This window comes from Saccostrea echinata, unplaced genomic scaffold, assembly GCF_033153115.1.
Source record: "Saccostrea echinata isolate AGI-Se365-2 ecotype Australia unplaced genomic scaffold, CSIRO_AGI_Sech_v1 ptg000032l, whole genome shotgun sequence".
NCBI lineage: Eukaryota > Metazoa > Mollusca > Bivalvia > Ostreida > Ostreidae > Saccostrea > Saccostrea echinata.
Genome location: NW_026889781.1, coordinates 1,545,054 through 1,564,457, shown reverse-complemented (window position 1 = coordinate 1,564,457; position 19,404 = coordinate 1,545,054). Strand labels below are relative to the sequence as shown.

Sequence of the window (19,404 nt, the reverse complement as noted above, 5' to 3'; positions counted from 1 at the left end):
ATATGCTGTTTGAAAGTTTTTTTTTCAATTGATAAAAAAAAATATGTCAAACATATCCTGGGTAAAACATATCATGGGAGGAAAAATATCGTAGAGAATCGAATACCAAATGGCATATACTTTCAGAATGCTTTGAGTACATCAAATACAAAAACCCGCCTATCCAAAATAACATTCAGCTTAATAAAAGATATAGTTATCTATTAACTCTCTAGTACTTGTTTTAAGTGATTTCTCTTTTTTAAAAGGGGAAATATTGATTTTCAGCAAAATTCATATGTAAATACATTATAGACTCCTGATCAACTTTAGAATATTAAGATGAGTATTGTTTATACTTTAATGAATTATCATTGACAAGTAAGAGACAGAAAAATATATCAGTGTATGTTTGTTTTAGAAAGTGTAGCACTTAACAATTTACATTTATTTGATATAAGGTTTTTGCCATGAATACTTTGTAAATATAGACTAACTGGATAACATTGAATATTATAAAATAAAATACACTTTTACACATATTTGTTTGCGACTGATTTGAGACTGTTAAATGTGTATATTTGCTTAAGATTGAATAACTTGAAATCTTAAGTATGGCTCCGTGTAAAAATCATGCAGGGGGTGATACATGGGGGGTTTCAGAATTTTTTCAAACTTTGCATGTTGGTAGAGTATGCTAAGATACTACAAAAAATAAAATGATTTTTTAACAATTCTGTGTCTGGTTGCCATGGCAACAGTTAAACTGTTTTCGGTAAAATATGGCTGAAATTTCCTGTAAAAATATGCAAAAATATCAATATTTCAGATGAAATTAAAAGAAAATCAGACAATAAATCACATTTTTGTTTATTTCTCATTCAAATACAGCTCAAGTAGTAACTTTTCATAATTAATCAAAATATGTCCTTGTCCAGTAAAATGTTCTAATTTTAAGCTGAAAAGGGGAGATAATCCATATTGACAAAAACAGCAAAATATCAATTTTTTGAGGATTTTCAGCTATCAAAAAATTAAAAAACCCAACAGCCAAACCAAAAGGCCATGCTAGTTTCATAGACACCATACCCTATAGAAAATAAAATAATTAAAACATTTTTGTGCAAATGATTATTATTTTCCCAAAACGATTGACGAGTTTCATACAAAAAATGGCAATTTCCCTTTTTTTGTCACAGTCCAATATATGCCATATATGTATGCATGTAAAAGGAAACTGACATTTCAACACAATTTCTTTACATTTCCAAACTCAAATACAACACAATTATTTACCTATCTTAATTAATCTAAATATTTTCATGACCAGTAAGATGTTCCAATTTTAAGCTGAAAAGGGAGATAATCCATACTGACAAAAACAGCAAAATATCAATTTTTTGAGGATTTTCAGCTATCAAAAAATTAAAAAACCCAACAGCCAAACCAAAAGGTCATGCTTATTTCATAGACATCAAACCCTATAGCAAATAAAATAATTAAAACATTTTTGTGCAAATGATTATTATTTTCCAAAAACGATTGACGAGTTTCATATAAAAAATGGCAATTTCCCTTTTTTTGTCACAGTCCAATATATATGCCCTATACGCATATCATGAATATATACCGGGTATGCATGTACGAATAAATTGACATTTCAAAAAAATTTCTCAATTTTCCAATTTGAAATACAACACAATTTTACTTTTCATTTAATCAAAATATTTTCATGACCAGTAAAATGTTCTAATTTTAAGCTGAAAAGGGAGATAATCCATATTTACAAAAACAGTATCATATCCCATTTTTGAGGGGTTTTTTTCAGCCTATAAATTTTTTGTAAGTCCAACAGCCAAATCAAAAGGTCACGCTTGTTTCATACACACCATACCCTGTGGGTATGATACATAGGGTATTATACAGAATTGAAATTGCATTTATTTATTTTGGGGGGGGGGGTTAATATATTGATCCAACAACCATCGAGGGACAATATTTACTTCCTTCTTTAGGATCAGTAAATGCATACACCTAGGCAAGCCAAACCATTGTAATGACCTCAAAAACAGAAATAATTGTATAATATACAACTTTACTTTTATTTTAATGATAATATGAAAATCATTTTATGTTTCCCTCTTGGTTACACCTTTCAATATACACCACAAGAATTTTGACTGAATTTTAACTGCATGCAATTACATGTATTAATTAAATGAATGATGTCTTTTACACATCATTACCAAGTCATCTGCTTGTTTTCCATTCAATTTTATCAGTTTATCCCACATCAAAATTATTTATTACTGGTACATGTATCAAAATCATTAATTGATAGATGTAAACAAAATTTTAATAGATTACATTTTGTAAGATGCAATAATGCTGAACAAAATATCACTAATCTCCGATGCTTCTCTTTTGTAGTAACTGACTGTCCTTTGTTTATTTATGAGTCTCTTCTAGTGAAATATAAAACTGTAACCTAAAGGTGCTGAAGATACATGGGATATGAGAGCCCATGCCTGATTATCTTTATCCAAGTACCAGCATTGAATCCATTCTTTGTACTCTTAATCTTTGTTATTCCTGAAATAATAGTTACATATAATTATCATTTACCACATTAAAACTCATTGTTCTACATTGATTTAAAGGTATTAAAGGGTTTTTTTGAATTTATAAATTACTTGACATGGAATCTCAAGTTTATGTAATGCAGTAATTTCATGTAAAATCTCAAATGGTTGCATGTGCATGGCATTTGGTCCCCCACCTTTGGAGTCATTAGTTGATGGTGTGCAATGATGTTTTTCTTGCTGTCTCAAAAATACTGTCAGCTTTTCCTTCATAACCATGATGCAAGCCATCTTGCGCATTCTGTGAAAATGATATAGGGTTTCATTTCAAAAGTATATAATTCAAATTACTAATTTATGAAATATGTAAAATATCTTTACCATATTTTCTATCATTTATGTCAGTTATGAATTCTGTAAGGCCAAACAAAAAAAATATGTGTGGTTCCGGTTACACTTCCATAAAAATCAGGGTAGGTAGGTAGGGAATTTTTTTTTTTTCTTTTTAACAAAATGATTTTCTTAATTTTTCTAAATAATACCTATCACTGCTTTGCAAATGGCATTTAGATGTGATGTGATAATATACTAGTCAATATTGGTAGGGGACACCTACATGCTAGCTTGCTTTGGACTTAATACTATTAAACACTTGCGCTATGTTTTGTAAGGAGGTCGTCATTGCTGAAACTAAAACTTAGACCGAAGCCATTGATGGAAATCGGGGAAAATTCCGGAAAAAATATGAAAATTGCCAAAAAAAAGTTTAGGGTCGGGGGTATAAGATAGGGAAGGTCGGGTAACCAGAACCACACATATTTTTTTTATTTGGCCTAATCTTGCTACTGATTAAAAACTACAAAATCAAATACCCGGTACTCTCACAGTATCTGTTATAAAACACTTTTGGGTCTTCCCTTTTCATTCTATCTCTTCAGTCAAACAAGTTCTTGATCATTCTGAAAAACAAGGAATATTTTTCATCTAGATTTATATGCAATATGACATACATAGAGAGAGAGAGAGAGAGAGAGAGAGAGAGAGAAAAGGTATAAAGACAACTAAATATACCTATTTAACAACCTAAAATTAAATTTACCTGGTGATTACAAAGCACAGTACACTGTTTTCCAAAATACACTAGCCTGATTTAAAATGTTGTTGGGCCAGTAAAATGTAAGTCAGCAATATCTTGACAAGACTAATAAAATTTTCAGTGTTATATCTTTTACAAATTATATCATCAGTAATGTTAAAAAATGTGCATAAACAGCCTTGTCTGAAAAATTATATATTTATTAAATAAATCAAACTTTTTGGTGGTTTTTTATATCTTGCTTGATTTTTTTTTTCTGTCCATACTTGATTTTGTTATTTAGTTATCATTTCTGACTAGTGCCATGTTGACATGGATAGAGCAAACAAGAAGCCAATTGGCCACAATGCTCACCTGAGTCAATATCTTTATCAGCAGATTTTTCTAATATATATTCATATGTAAAACTTTGATCCCCATTGTGGTCCTACCCTATCCCAGGGCTTCATGATTTCAACAGATTTGAATCTACACTACTTGAGGATTCTTCAATATATATGTATCTGTATGACTAATCATGGCTTTGCTGTTCTTAAAAAGAAGAATTATCACTATCTGGTGTGAAACTTTGATCCCCCATTGTGGCCCCATACTACCAGTATGTCTAGTTTTTGAGAAAAAGATTTCTAAAGATTGTTACCTAGTATCTACATTTTTTTAAAGTAAAATTTTGACCACCCATTAAAGCCCCATGCTACCACCACTTTTCACAAAAGTTTCAACCCTTTTGGCCCAGTTTTTCATGAGAAAAAGATTGATAAAGGTTTTTATATATATATTTCTGTATGTAAAACTTTGATTGCTTATTGCGGCCAATCCATATCCCTTGGGGTCATGATCCGAACAAACTTCCCACTTCATTATGTAATAAAGCTTTCACATAAGTTTCTTCTTTTCTGTTCCAGTGGTTCTTGAGAGGAAGATTTTTGAAAGATTCATTAAATTTTAACTAATTTTTAATTATCTCCCCTTGAAAGAGGGCAAGGCTCTTCATTTGAACAACATTGAATCTCCTTCATCCAAGGATGCTTTGTGGCAAATATGGTTGAAAATTGCCGTGCAGTTCTGGAAGAAGATGAAAATGTGAAAAGTTTTTAAACAAAGATGACACTGACACCTGGAACGACAACAGACAATGGAAAAAGCTTACTTGAGCCTTTGGCTCAGGTAAACTAAAAAATCAAAACCTATAACATAAAGCATTTACTTCTTTTAATTAGTAAAATTTACATGTTCATTTTCAATTTGAATTACCATAAACCTGGGACCTAAAATAAAAATTAATTTGTTTGCAGTTGCCTACCCACCCACTGAAAATGCACCTGACCCAAACTTTTTTTCAGCCATTTTGTATTATTATTTTTTTAAGTTTCAGTTTTTCAGGATATTGAAAATGTTCCATTTTTATATTTTTTTTCTAATAAAAGTCTGAAAAATCTGATATCTAATAAAAGTCTGAAGCCCCAGGCCTTCCCACTGAATCCCTTAAATTTGGCCACCGATCAATAATGGTTGTTGTGTGGGACATGTATTGATTAATGATGAGAGCACAGACAATGTTTCATGCTTATATGATGATTAAACGTTCTATTGTTAAGATGATACTCTCCTACAGACCCGGTTTAATGATAGAATGTGTATTAGCAATGTTATGTAGCAAAACAAACCGGGCAATAAGTATTATTTAGAGAATGAGACGGGTTCTGTATCGTAGATACAAATTTGGGGGTGGACAAGTGCATAGCACTAGTCTCCACCCCCAAATTTGTATCTACGATACAGAACCTGTCGAGTTCTCTAAATGATTTGTGACATGATCAATCAAGAAAAAGCACCACCCACTATATAGCTGTGCAGCATCCAAAGTTCCGCCAGATGATGTTTGTTCTCTCTGTAGATAAGGCCTGGTTGGGGAGTATGCCTCCGCAGTAGATATATATTTCCACGGACAACGTTAGATTTAGTCAGATTAGTTTTGACAACGGGGTAGACGTAGTCTTAATTGATAAGGTGGACAATTTAACCTTGCTGTAGATGGAGACTGATCCTAATTTTTTCAGGGGTCTTAAAATCTCAGTTTAACTAGATACACATGCAGGCGAATATAGCGATACAGACAGTTCTTCAATGAACTTTGATGTCACAGATTTTTATTTTCTTATTGAAATGTGACATTAAAAACGAAGAGAAAGAGATGTGTGGCAGTCGTCAGCGATAAGAATTTAAGATGAAATTAAAAAAAAAAGTGCTAAAAATGGACTTGAATGAGTTTGCGTGAGAAGAGTAGAAAATGAGAGGGGGGGGGGGGGGGGTGACCGTGCAAAGTTCACATAATGTATGCTGCACCCGTGAACCCTTTGGCTTAACTATTTTGAAGGGGACCCCCAAAAGCAGGGAACGCAAACAGGTTTTCAGAAATTTATTTAACATAGGATGATTTCCATAACTGCAAATTTTCCTTTTTGTTTGGATCGAAATAACATGTAGATTCTGTGTGGAATAATTTTTTAAAAATTGAGAAATTTTGATATTTTACATTGCTAGGGATCAGGGATGGGCACGATTACTGAAAAATGTAATCGATTAATAATCGATTACTTAGAGGAATTTTGTGTAATCGATTATTAATCGATTACACTCATTTTTGTCCTTTAATCGATTGTAATCAATTACTTTGGAAGATGTAATCGATTAATAATCGATTACTTCCAAGTTTTTATCCTTTCAAATATCAAAGCAATATTTAAATGGAAAATGTTGATGTTATCCACTGAAGTTTGAATGTGTTCCTGCAGTTTTAGTGCAGATTCTTTTAAGGTTTTATTATAATGGCTAACATTCTCACTAAATGTCCAAATGAGGGATTCTCTACCATGGAAAGTGGAGACATGATTCCTACAATAAAATGTGCCAAGGAATTAATTATTCCTTTCAACCTTGGATCTGAACCTTCATATTTATTGACTTGTTGCAAAAATTATTCAATATTTTATTGTGAATTACTTCATTAGAAGTATTTGGGCTGCCCGTAGGTTAACAGTACACATTAAACATTCTTGTATGTGTCTTTTTAAAAAAATAAGTTAATTAGAACTCTTAGTAATAAACATGTAAATTAAATGTGTCTTTAAGTAATTGAACTAATAGCACAATTTCATTCTGTATTTAAATAAGTGTTTTGAGAGCTATTAATTGTTTTAATAATATTGTTTGTCTTCAGTGGAACTATCAATTATAAAATATTGTTTGTATTCAATGGAACTCAATGAATTATAAAAGTTAAACACTAGGTAGTTCACAGTTTACACCTCATTATCTGCATGTCAGAGATGTCTCAATCAATTAATTAGCCAAGATAAGCAAACACAGTGACACTAACTCCCTCTCTTAAAAATATAGACATAACCTCTCACTGACAAAAAAAGCAACCTTACAATTTTGAATGAAAACTTGAGAATGATTTTGCAAATTTTAAAGTTACTAAAACACAAGTTTGAAGTTGTGTAAACATTTTTAGATAAGAATAAGTATTTCCATCTTCTTCTTTTTTCGAGTACAATGTAGTTTATTTACCAAATTATTTATATCTAATACAGCACTTAAATCTGTTTTAGCTATTTATAATTTTCTATTATACAAGACAAAGTTTTTCAACATCTGAAATATGAAAAAGGACATGCAGCAAGAGGACAGTGGGTCAAATGTAAAATGCACATGAAAAATCTGTATATTTTATTAATAATTGATTGAAGTACACTTCTGAATTAATTTAATACTAGACCAGTAGGTCTATAATGCAAATTTTATTGAGAACATTATTAAACTTATGATAATAAAAGTAAGGAAATCCAAACACTATACACTAGTGGTTTATATTTGATATTTATGTGTGTCTGACTGGAAATAATTCTCCAAAATAACATCCATTTATGTATAAAATAATCGAAAGTAATCAAAAAAGTAATTATAATTACATTGACAATTTTTAGCTGTAATCGATTAAATTACGATTACAAGTAATCGAAAATCTCTTCGAATACAGATTACTGTCGATTACTTGAAAAAAAGTAATCATTACAATTGATTACGATTACTCGATTACGATTACCCCATCCCTAGTAGGGATATATTTCTCCAAATTTTGTAATAAGAAAAAACTCAGCATTTACTATTTGTACTTGCTTTTGATAAATTGAATCAGATTTAATTTTAGACCGTGCTGTATTTTAGATACAGAATAGTTGGCTAATACAAGACAGTATATAGGGTTAATACAGAATGGAAATCAGCTCTGCCGACTGTAGTCCTGTTCTATATTGCTAATACAGAATGGCAAACTTCAAAGAAAAACACTGCAATCATGTCATAACTCTAACTCTGGTCAGTGCATTTACTCTGAACAATTCAGAGATTTCTGTCTGTCAACATGGCATGTAAATTTGAATTGTGTAAAAAAACATTGACAAAAAGTGTTGAACTCTTACATTATATGGATTAATTTTTGGGGGTGAAAGGTATCCCTGTGACAAAAAAAGGTTAATTTTGTTATTATTAACTTGATGATTTTTTTCAATGCAATTTCATTTATTTTCTCCAAAATCATTTCAGAGTGTTTCCACCATTTTCTGCTACATTGCGGGAATATGGAAGGCATTCTAACTGTGGTCAGGGCCATAGGGACTCAAAACAATCTTAGCAAAATCGGGTATATAGTATACCCGATTTTGCTAAGATTGCCTCAAGTCCCTGTGGTCAGGGCCTGTCCCAAGACACAGTAACATTATTCTAATTATATATGTGTAAGATGTCATTTTTTTTTTTTTCAAAATGGACATGATATTGATACATGTAGGAACTGGCCATCCCCAATAATTTTCCCAATACATGCTTTACTGTATAAAATATAATCAATAACCATATATAAGAAGTGAATTTAAATTAAATCCTACCTATTAAGCTGTTCAAACAGCTGTCCAAATGTACCGGTGGCGCCGGTACATTATATTCCCTCTCCAAGTTGAGTAAGCTGACACAATCGGACTGCAACTCCTCTCTGAGGTCTTACTCTTGGATTCTGGTGGATTACCTTAGAAGCTAAACTTCCGACATAGACCATACTGATGTCAGTAGTAAGGAAAATTGCCGATACCCTGATCAACACGATGACAGTAATATTCCCAAACTACACTTTCTCGTTTCACGGATTTTTTTCCCTCTTAATTTACACGAGCTCTATGTCCAATCTGTTCTTGTAAATTCCTTTCAATCATTTTTACTCAATTCACACGGATATTTGCAATGAACACCACATGATGCATCAAAATAACTTTGCAGAGTACAGCTTTCCATGGAGGCCGCCATTTTTTTTTTACTACCGCCACCTATATAAATTTCCTAAGGGAGATAACTCATACGAAGAATCTTTACAAATTCCAGATTTTTAACACCCTGTATCTTTTCAATCCTTCGTTTGCACAAAAATATTAGAGTAAATTTAATTTACACTTTCCATTTTCACTGTAATTATGTGTTTAGATCTTATACGTCTTCTTGGGTTTAGAAGAAATTATTTTCTGAAATATGCTTTATTTACACACTATCCATAGAAAATTACCCCTGGAGTACCCTATCCCTAGCTATATGAAAAAAGAAGAATTTTAACAAATTCATTCGTTATCATTCATTTTAGACCCAAATGAATATATTAAACTCAGTTTTAATGAATTTGCTGATTATCGATGTAGCGCCTTTTCTGTGCTACCTGCATGATTTTTACGCGGAGCCCTACTTAAAAAAAGCTTGCTACTCGTTTGATTATATTGCTAAATGTTTTTAAAACTGTAAAGTAAATCAAGTGTGCTTGAATTTACATAATTAGAGTGATAAATAGTTCTTAATTCTGTCTGTTCGATGAAATTTAACCTTTGTTTTTGACTCAGTTCTATTTTAGTAAGCCTTTTTTTTTTTAATTTGATAATGGAATCTCACAACTGTGAAGCTCTCGAGATTAAACATTTTTATCGTTGTAAAAGAGAAAGATTGTTCATGCTAACGTATTGATCAGAGTCCGTAGACTGTATTGATCGAATATGTGTAGATACGTGTATCTTCCCAACTTTTGCTCCATTTTGCTCCAAAATCAAAACAAAGACAACGACAAAAAGAACCAAAATAGCCAACACACAAACAAGTGTTGTAACAGACAGTATATGGTCAGTTTTACTCTCTTCAGACAGATACGATTTTATAACATGACCAAGACTCTTATCAGACCACGTTTCTTTGAGTTGTGGTTCTCCATTTTGCTCTGTTGTCATGCTGGAAGCTGATGTTCTGATTCTGTGACTTCTAGTGGACGTCTTTATCCATGTTGTAATCTTAAATTTGTTATCTAATTTGTATAAAATAGAAAATAATATGTTTAGTCTTAATAATGTTGTTCATCAATCACAGATTCATAAAATATTTATGATGACCAAATCTGTTTTCTCACTTTAGACCTTCAAAGAATAATGCGCGTTACAAATAGAATTTAGAACGACTATATTCCTTAAACTACACACAGCAGGGAATAAAGTGAAGGCAAATGAAATGAATTTCAAAACAAGTTACATCGAATACTGTTAACATGGTCCTACAAGATTTCAAATATGTTAACGCGAAATGTAAAGAGACTTGCTATATCAGATTTAATAAATCCATAATAAACAATTTTTTTTTTTTACAATTATAATTTCTAAAAATAATTAATTTAAAATAATGATATAATTTCAATTCATCATGACGTTTGAACAACAAAAAAGCTTATAGAGAAATGAACGTTATTTTACAAAAAATGACTGGTGTTGAGAGCAACAGTTTTCCCCTAGAAAAAATCCGCAGAACGTAAGTAAATATTTTCGTCATGGGGGAGCAAATACAATCAATGTTGTCGAAAAGTGCAGTTGTTAATTTACATTGTTATATGAAAACCATGCCAGAGAACCTTGCAATGATAGTGTTACTTGGCTACTTTTATTATGACGTCAAGTATTTTGGAAGATTATTAAATATCGCAATTAATGAATCAATAATCAGAGCCAAAAATTATTTTAAAAAGTTGGAAAACTTTTTTTCCGGTCATTAGTGATTTTTAGAAGCTTTTAATAATTATATTACCTGTTTGCACACAAAGAGAACATAGAGACTGTTCTTTACTGAATATTACACATGATAGGCGGTTTCATAATGCGTGCCTTTAATTCTATAAATAATCATAATGTCTTGTATCAAATAAGAAATAAACTTAAGCAAAAAAAGTTTAAAAGGAAAACCATCGTTGAAACAGATATGTGAATTATCTTTATAAAGTACTTGGAATTTTTTACCTTTTTTAATGAAACATCCGACATCAGGAGCACATGATATTGGTTTACACGCGCAGAGGTTCTGACAATTTTTGCCGTAGTAAGGATAAAGACACACATCAGAGCAGTTTATCCCAATATACCCGGGACTACACTCTGTTGCAAGTAAAAGCAATATTCTTCACGGAGACATTTCAAATAAAAATTGCAAATACTCTATGATTCTGTATTTTATATGACCTAAAAAAAAGTGTATAAAAATGAATTTTACATATAGATGAATCTAAAAAAATGTTTTGACTGATACATTGCATAAATATATTTCAATTAAAAAAAAGTACTCACGGATACATTTTTGGTAGACATCATCCCATCTGAAACCAGCACAACACATTCCAAGGTGTCCTCTGTAAAATAAAACAATTTTGCATCTATTACCGTCGGCAACACCCTTAACTCGCCAGTAATGCCAACTAAATTTGCAAAAGGAGCAAGAATACGTCTGACATCTACATCGAATCTGTCTGCAGAACTAGAGACTCAGACCAATTCGTAGGTATACATTAAGAAGAACTCTAATTCCAATGACACAAAATGGCAAATCTAGACCACTGTTACCAGCAGAGTTGGGTCAGATGTCACGTATGGGTAAATGGTCACATCTGCGTTATCTTTATTAGAAAAGTCTTTCAACAGAGAAATACTAGAAGAAAAAAAATTATATCAATTGCTATGAAAGAAAAAATGTTAACCTGTAACCCAATAATATTGTTATTCTTTTTGTTTTATTATTATTCTTAGTTTAAGAACTTCCATTCCATTTATTCCGTCTTAGAACGCCTTAATACACATGCATAAATGCCTTAAACTTACATTGGCATTATGGAAAAGAACCATATAGTCAAGACTTTGAGACTTTGATGAAAAGCATTTGATAAAGTAACAAGACATCTTACGTAAACAATTGACCAAATATAATGTTAATATTCCACCACTCATTTCCTAACCAACAAGGTTGTTTTAATTCTGGTGACTGTTACATGTGTATAACAAGAATGTAGGTGTAGAGTTTAAATAGACGACTTTTTTAATACAAATTAAGGATCATCCTTGTTTATTACTTCGAAATATATAACATTTGAGCTACATGTGGTGTAGGACGTGAGGACAGAAATCAGTACACATGGATCAGCTACCCCTTGAAATTACACAAAAGCTAAATAGAAAACTATTTCTCATTGCATAGGGCACAATAAAGTTTTTTATTTGATACGCCTTGAAATAGAAAGTCTACATCAATTCTGATTAAAATCCGATCCTTTGTATGGCCGTAGGAACCGGGGGGGGGGGGGGGGCATGGGGTTTGGGAGGGCCGTGTCCCCCAAAAAATAATTTTGCCGATATGAAGAATACTGTAGAAAACATAGTTACTATATGCTTGTGCTCCCTCAATAATAACTGATGACTTTGCTTGTCAAGAAAGATTTGATAGTTAATAGTGCCTCCCAACTGAAAATGTATGATTCCCCCCTCCCCTACACACACACATACACATTAAAATTGCTTTCTACGGGCCTGCTTTGATCCGTTCACATAGATCGGTACACAATGATTTCAAGAAATTCCATTGAGGGTCATCTTCTGGGGACCATACTAAAAAATTTTTATTAACATGTTGTCCAATCCGTAAGATCGTATTAAATCAGCATTTGGGAAAATGGATGTAGAAGTGAAAGTAGCTGTGGGGAAGATCTTAAGGTTTCGTACAAACCAGATAGCTAAAAACAAGGTAGAAGCAAATACTAAATGTATTTCTCTACAGAAAAGGCTGTGGTTGTTCTTTTGACAGGCTAAGAATACCAGGTAACAATTTTTCGTTCGTATATCATTTTTTACTTCTGTAACTAATTCCGAGATACTTATATGTTCCAATAAGTAATAGATATTTCACATAATAATAATAATAATAATAATAATAATAAAAACATGTGATAGGCAAGGACAATAAACCATTTTCATCTATTAAAAACACTTTCATAGTTTTAAAGCATAGATCTATCACTTGAGGGTAACAATTTTCAGTTAATAAACATTATGTTGCACCTAACAAAAGATGATAGCTTATCAATCTAATTGTGTTTCTGTGCATGTATTTTGTATTTAGTATTTTTTTTCAAGGGCAGAATTAGCCGAGGGAGGGGATGTAGAGGGAGTGTTGATAAAAGATTTCTTTTGTTTTAAAATTTGCATAGTAAACTTGGTCTTAACATATCTGTGAACTCTATAAAAATCTGAAGAATTTAGGTTAGTTTCATATAGAAGTTATACCTCTTTTGATTTAGATTTAGAAACTTCATAATTCCGAATAAACATGTAAATGCAGACAAATGGCAGGATAAAAAAAAAGACTGTTGACGCAAAATAAACTTATGTAGAGATCAATCTCGGGTGCAATGGAAATTTTAATGGGTCTAAAACCTTCAAGACACTCACAAATTGTGTTTCCTCCTTAGATCATGTGAACAATAGCTATTTGGACACATAATTTTCGCAGCACAGTTAAGGTGCCGAATGGAAATATCGGCGATTTTTTTAGATAGAAAATACATTCTTTACAAGGATGGGCGTTTCTTTTTAGGACTTTACTATTATCGGACAAATGCAATGTGGTTGAAAACTACATGTTGAGGACGATTAGATTTTTTATTTAGACTTGTCACATGATGTGGCAGTCATGTGATTTTAGCAAATATACTTGAAGTATTGAGGTCATCTATAAATTCTAATATTGCAAGGGCATAACCAAGTTAAAAATCTAAGTTTAACATATAATTATTTTCAACACTCTGTGTAGTTTGTGAAAAGTGCTGCGAACCTATATAGATTCTACTATCTAATTGCTAAAATTACATTTGTTAGACCGTATGTTGAATATTTTGATGGTCAAGTACATTAAATATAGATATAATTAATTCATTTGCAAGATTTCAACAGGTTTGCAGTACTTTTCAAATATCTTCATACTTCTTGAGTTTATGTGTAAAAGCTTGTCATAATTCATCGAGTGTATGCCCTTGCAATATATCGATTTATTACGACCCTTCTATTACCCTTCAATGAATCTGCATACAAATATACGACAGTATCGCTTGTCTAGGGAATGTACGGGAAGTATATAAATAAAATCATAAAATAGACATCGCATCCAAGTTAATGGCCTCTTATATATCTACAATTTATATTTTATTTAATTACAAAATACATATTTCATTGTATAAATATAACTTGATCCGCCTCTCACTGCATACAAACTGCGTCAAATTTTACGATATGACGTCACATTGACAAGTGCATTGTGATCAGTGAAATGTTTATATATTGCTGTGTGGGATTTAACCAACGACAATAATGTATGCACTAGTTAGTATTGATGTAGTTTAAAGCTATTCAACTGTTTAAAATAGCAAATCATTTCATTTTGTGGTAATTTGAAGAACTTATATTTTTGTGTGATGTCATAGTAAGCATTTCCCGTAAAAATTAGGCCCCGCCTCCTTACTGCAGCCTTAACTGTGCTGCGTTGTCTGCAGGAGCTTCTCCAAATGGCTTAGACAATATTAAATTCACAATATGTTTATTTAGGAATCCAGTTGTACAAGCAACATTCATATTGGACTGTTAAGGTAGTAGAGGGCAAACGAAGATCGAATGACTACCGACGTGGTCGCCCGCGTGGCGCAGTGGTTTGTGCGTCTGCTCTAGAGTCGCGGCATAAGGAGTTGATCATTACGTCGCGGGTTCGAATAGCACTGTGGGACGTGGAGACCGGTCCTTCGGATATGACCGTATTAACAGAGGTCCGGTGTCGCAGTAGGTGCTGGCACGAAAAATATCCCTCACTGCTCATTGGCTGTAAGTGCCGAGTATAGGACAAAATTTGCAGCTCTCCACCGACAAGTGGTGGCGTCTCCATATGAGTGAAAACTTTTCGAGAGGGACGTTAAACAACATACAAACAAACAAAACAAAACTACCAACGTGTCTTTGTTTCGCTATGCACCTTTAAGTTCTGGTCAAAGAGACCATGTAAGAAACAATTCATTTTGATAAGTAGTATACATAATTCAGTTTCATTGTTATATATTAGGAAAGCCATGCTTTCGCATGTACTTAGAAAATAATTGGCGCTGGTCATCAATGGCCATTAGCAGTCCATTTTTTTTTTTACAGTTTTGGCAAAAACATTGCCATTATTTCTGTTAATTTTTAATATATCTATTGGATCAAAAGACCATGATATGTTTCTAAAACGATGCAAACTATTGACAAACAAGTTGATAAAACAATAATATCAACAGTCTCGTTTTAAGTCATAATTCTACGGAAGATACAATGATTTATATTATCAATTGGCAAGTAAGACATCAACAAGTACAAGAAATGGATAAAAACACACTGAAAACCAAACCTTACCTCAAACAATTTCTCTGGTCGGTCAAAGATATCTCAAAACATAACAAAATAATTAAATATATTGAGATCTGCTGTGTTGCCATTGTTAACAAAAAGATCTTATTAAAATGAAATCAAAATCCCTTATATATAAGGATCATTCTTCAGAAAAAGAATATTAAATTTCAATAGTTCCGTCCGCATCATGACTCAAAATTGTCTTGGTTTTTCATTATACTTATCAAATCACGTTTTCCATGAATTAATGTTTCTGAATATGATTTTAAGAGCTCTGAAAGTTATTTAATAGAAAGGCATATTATGCAATATCAAAGTTTAGTAAATATTTATATGATAATGTAATATGAGTATCGCAAAGAAATAGCTTAAATGTGATTACATGTAATGCAATTACATGCATACTTATTAAAAGGAGGATAAACAAGGATCACTGGAAAATACGAGAATGAGATGCCAACAAACGAAAGATTGTATTGTGAAAAAAAAAATTGCATAAAGAGAAAATCTTCACCCTTGAAAAAAAGTTTTGCAATATTCAAATGGCATTAACTTTTAAAAGGTGTAAGTATTTTAATCAAACTTGCTTTCACACTTCATTAGAGTACAAATAGTGGAAATTTATAGTTAGACATATCGGTTTGTTTTTGATTATATGTGACATTGTGTATTAAAAAAATGATGAAGACAAATGAAGCAGCTCTTTTTTTTTTTGAAAACAAACTCCTCCTAAAACCATAAGGAATAGCAGATATGTTCTAGACGTAAAGCTTCTTTTTTATATAACAGTAGGCGATTCATTTACATTTTATTGTTGAGTTATAGAGGGCTGACTGTTGACACAGAAGATACTCATTGGAAAGGGGGTGAGGGTCAAAGTGTATTCATCCCTTCTTCCAGAAATTTTATTTCATTGAACTTTCAGTACAGTTAAGGCTACGCATGAAAAAAAATAATAACCATGATAATAGTCATAATGAGATGATATGCTATTACATTTGCCTCATCTTATTTAATCTCTGTTATGAAATGAAAAGTTAAAAATGTTTTTACATTCATTTACAAGAGTTTTGACCATCGATCGTATTGAAATGCTTTAAAAAACACTAGTGATTTTCTCTTGTACAAAACAGAAAGCCATCAAAATGTTTAGTTTTTAACGGTGTCGTTAAGCTGCACTCAGCTTCAGTAAAGTTATTGCACTCATAACATGGAATGTTGTCAACTTCTTATAAAATTGTGGCGACAACAGCAAAGATATGCAGTGAAAAATTCACCAGTTATGATTTTGTTTTCAAAGAAAATAGTGTTAGAATAACAGACATGAGCTTCTGTTTCTGTTTGGTATGTGCATGTATATGCTGGAAAGGGGAGGGGGTTGAACAATCTTGGAAATAAATATGAAAGTACCCCTTCCCCCTCTTCTTGAATCAATTGGCCGTCCCCTGTAAAAACAATCTCTGTCTTCTACTACTTTTACGTGGCCTTGAATGATACGCTAAAATTCTCATATCAATATGAATTTCCAACAACGTGTATTTGTAAATTGAAATTTTTGGTCTTTTGGAAAATACATTCACACTTTTGATTTGAAAACCGCTCAGATGGATGAAAATGAATTGCAAACTAGAATTTCAATCCAATTTTTTCTCAGACGTCCTTGTCGAATTGTACCAGCCCATTTTATTTCTATCATTAAACATTTTGACTGCAACAGTTGGAAATGCCTTAAGTTGCATATTTCCAATTTTGCCAGTTAATGATCTGCGGACTTACAAACATGGAATCATCGTCAGGTAGCATACTTTCAAGTTTGTTGAAATATTTGGGAAGGTTCTGACTTCAAAAGCGATCAAATTTTTTCCATAGAAATATAAAGGAAGTAAACTAATTTTTTTAAAAATCCTATTCTTAAGAACAGCAAAGCCACAAATAGTCATATTTATATGGAATCATCCTCAGATAGCACAGATTCAAATTGGTTGAAATCATGGCCACTTGATGTAGGGTGGGGAAACAATGGCCACAATAGGCAACAAAATTTTTATATAGGAATATGTGGGAACTGTTTTGTTTTTTCTAAAGAACAACCCAATCATGAAGAGTAATATTTATATCGAAGTATCCTCATGTAGAGTACATTCAAGTTTGTCCAAATCATGACCACCGAGGATAGGGTGGGGCCACAATAGACGATCAAAATTTTAATAAGAAATATAAAGGGAAAAAAAATCTTCTCAAAAACAGCTAATCCATGTTTAGTAATTTTTATATGAAAGAACTCAAGATTCAACTTCTTTCCGACTATGACCCCCTGAGGATAAAGTGGGGACACATTAGGCGATCAAACAATTATGTAGGAATATATTGGGAAAAAAATAAAATCCTTTCTCTAATGAACAGAAAAGTCATGATAAGACATGTTGAAATACAACGTCCCCAGGTAGTTCAGATTCATGTTTGTTCAGATCAGGGACCTTGGGAATATGTTGAGACACCAATACAGGTAATCAGCGTTTTACAAGGAAGTATACAGGAAGACATCTTTTCAAGAGTTACAACACCACACTAAATCATATTTGATTACCAAAACGTGCAATAGGTGGAAATCATAGAAATAGGAGATATAATTTTTACATAGAGCGAGCATTCACAATTCAACAAACACAAGCCTTGCTTCAGACAACTTTAAGAAATAAAATTACATTACTCTGAATTTGTATCGTGTTTAATTTTATTTGTTTCATTCTTTAAGCTGAGAATTTAATTTTCTTTAAATGATGCCGATATTTTATCATCATGTTGTGATAAAAGTCTAAATACCACGAATATGGCCTTGAAGTGACATTATATTTGACATTGTCAAAGACGAGTACATGTAACAAGAATTTTATTATTTTGTAAATATTTTGTCACGAATTCTTATTTTAATGACATAATGCATGTTAAGGACAGATGATTCGAACAAACTTTTATCAAAAATTATGAAAATAACAGCCTAGGATATTTAAGAAACTAATTTAATTTCTGAAGATTCATGAGGACATGAATTAGCGCTTCATGATTAATATGCCGGCGTGAAGCGTTGTAGTTCATGTACCTCACGAATCTTTAAAAATTAAATTCATTTCTTATATTTACATTATTTTTCCACAATTTACGCAATTCAACTGTCATTTTTAAAGCAAGACAGTTTGCATTATTGTTTTGACGTCAAGTACTGCATTATGACGAAACAATGGAGATATTCATGCTCATCCAAGGTAGTTCATGAGAAAATGAAAAGTCTTCTAATATGCAAAGAATCTTAAGGAAATATATTTGGAAATGTAAATATATTTATATGAGTAAAATGAATATGTTTAATCGCACCAATTATAATTTTTCATTCAAAGTTAACATAGACAAACATACACAGAGAGATCGGCAAATACGCTGCTGATATAAAAAAGGTAAGCGTGTATTTGGTTCTCATCTGTGTTTTAAAAAAATATGAAATACTTGTTCTCGTTTATTTAAGACCGTTGAAAAGCATTCAAACCTTTAATAAAAATAGTGATACATGAAACATTACTTGCACACGTTTATTTCAGTCAGTCTTTCAATGGTGCATCATTCCTCTGGACGTTTTTTTTAAACAGATTTATATATTCGTTTATAAATATAAAGAACATTTTTTGTGTGGAGGGATATTGTTGACTGTTTCATCTGCTGGAAGAAACTGGTGTATTTTCTTGTCATTTAAAGATTATTACCCTCATCCACATGATGAGGAAGATCTAAAGGCTAAATCAATTCAAAGTCAACGAGTATTATACATTAAGGGCAACATGCGTTTTGTCACAACCAAGAACCAAACTGTTTACCCGAGGCCGTTAGAATGCAGTCAATAAATGTTTTTTTTAATATCTTTCATTTATTCATTTTTTTT

The 19,404-nt window shown here is 31.9% G+C and overlaps 1 long non-coding RNA gene across 1 annotated transcript; it reads right to left on the bottom strand.

Annotated features, from left to right (window-relative positions):
- Positions 1-859: 859 nt before the first annotated feature.
- On the bottom strand, positions 860-9,006 carry LOC133197940 (uncharacterized). Its single transcript, XR_009722452.1, has 4 exons — positions 8,607-9,006; positions 3,434-3,520; positions 2,759-2,862; positions 860-2,571 (listed from the first exon to the last, which is right to left on the bottom strand). It is a non-coding gene; the product is annotated as an uncharacterized LOC133197940 (long non-coding RNA).
- Between the last annotated feature and the right edge of the window lie 10,398 nt (positions 9,007-19,404).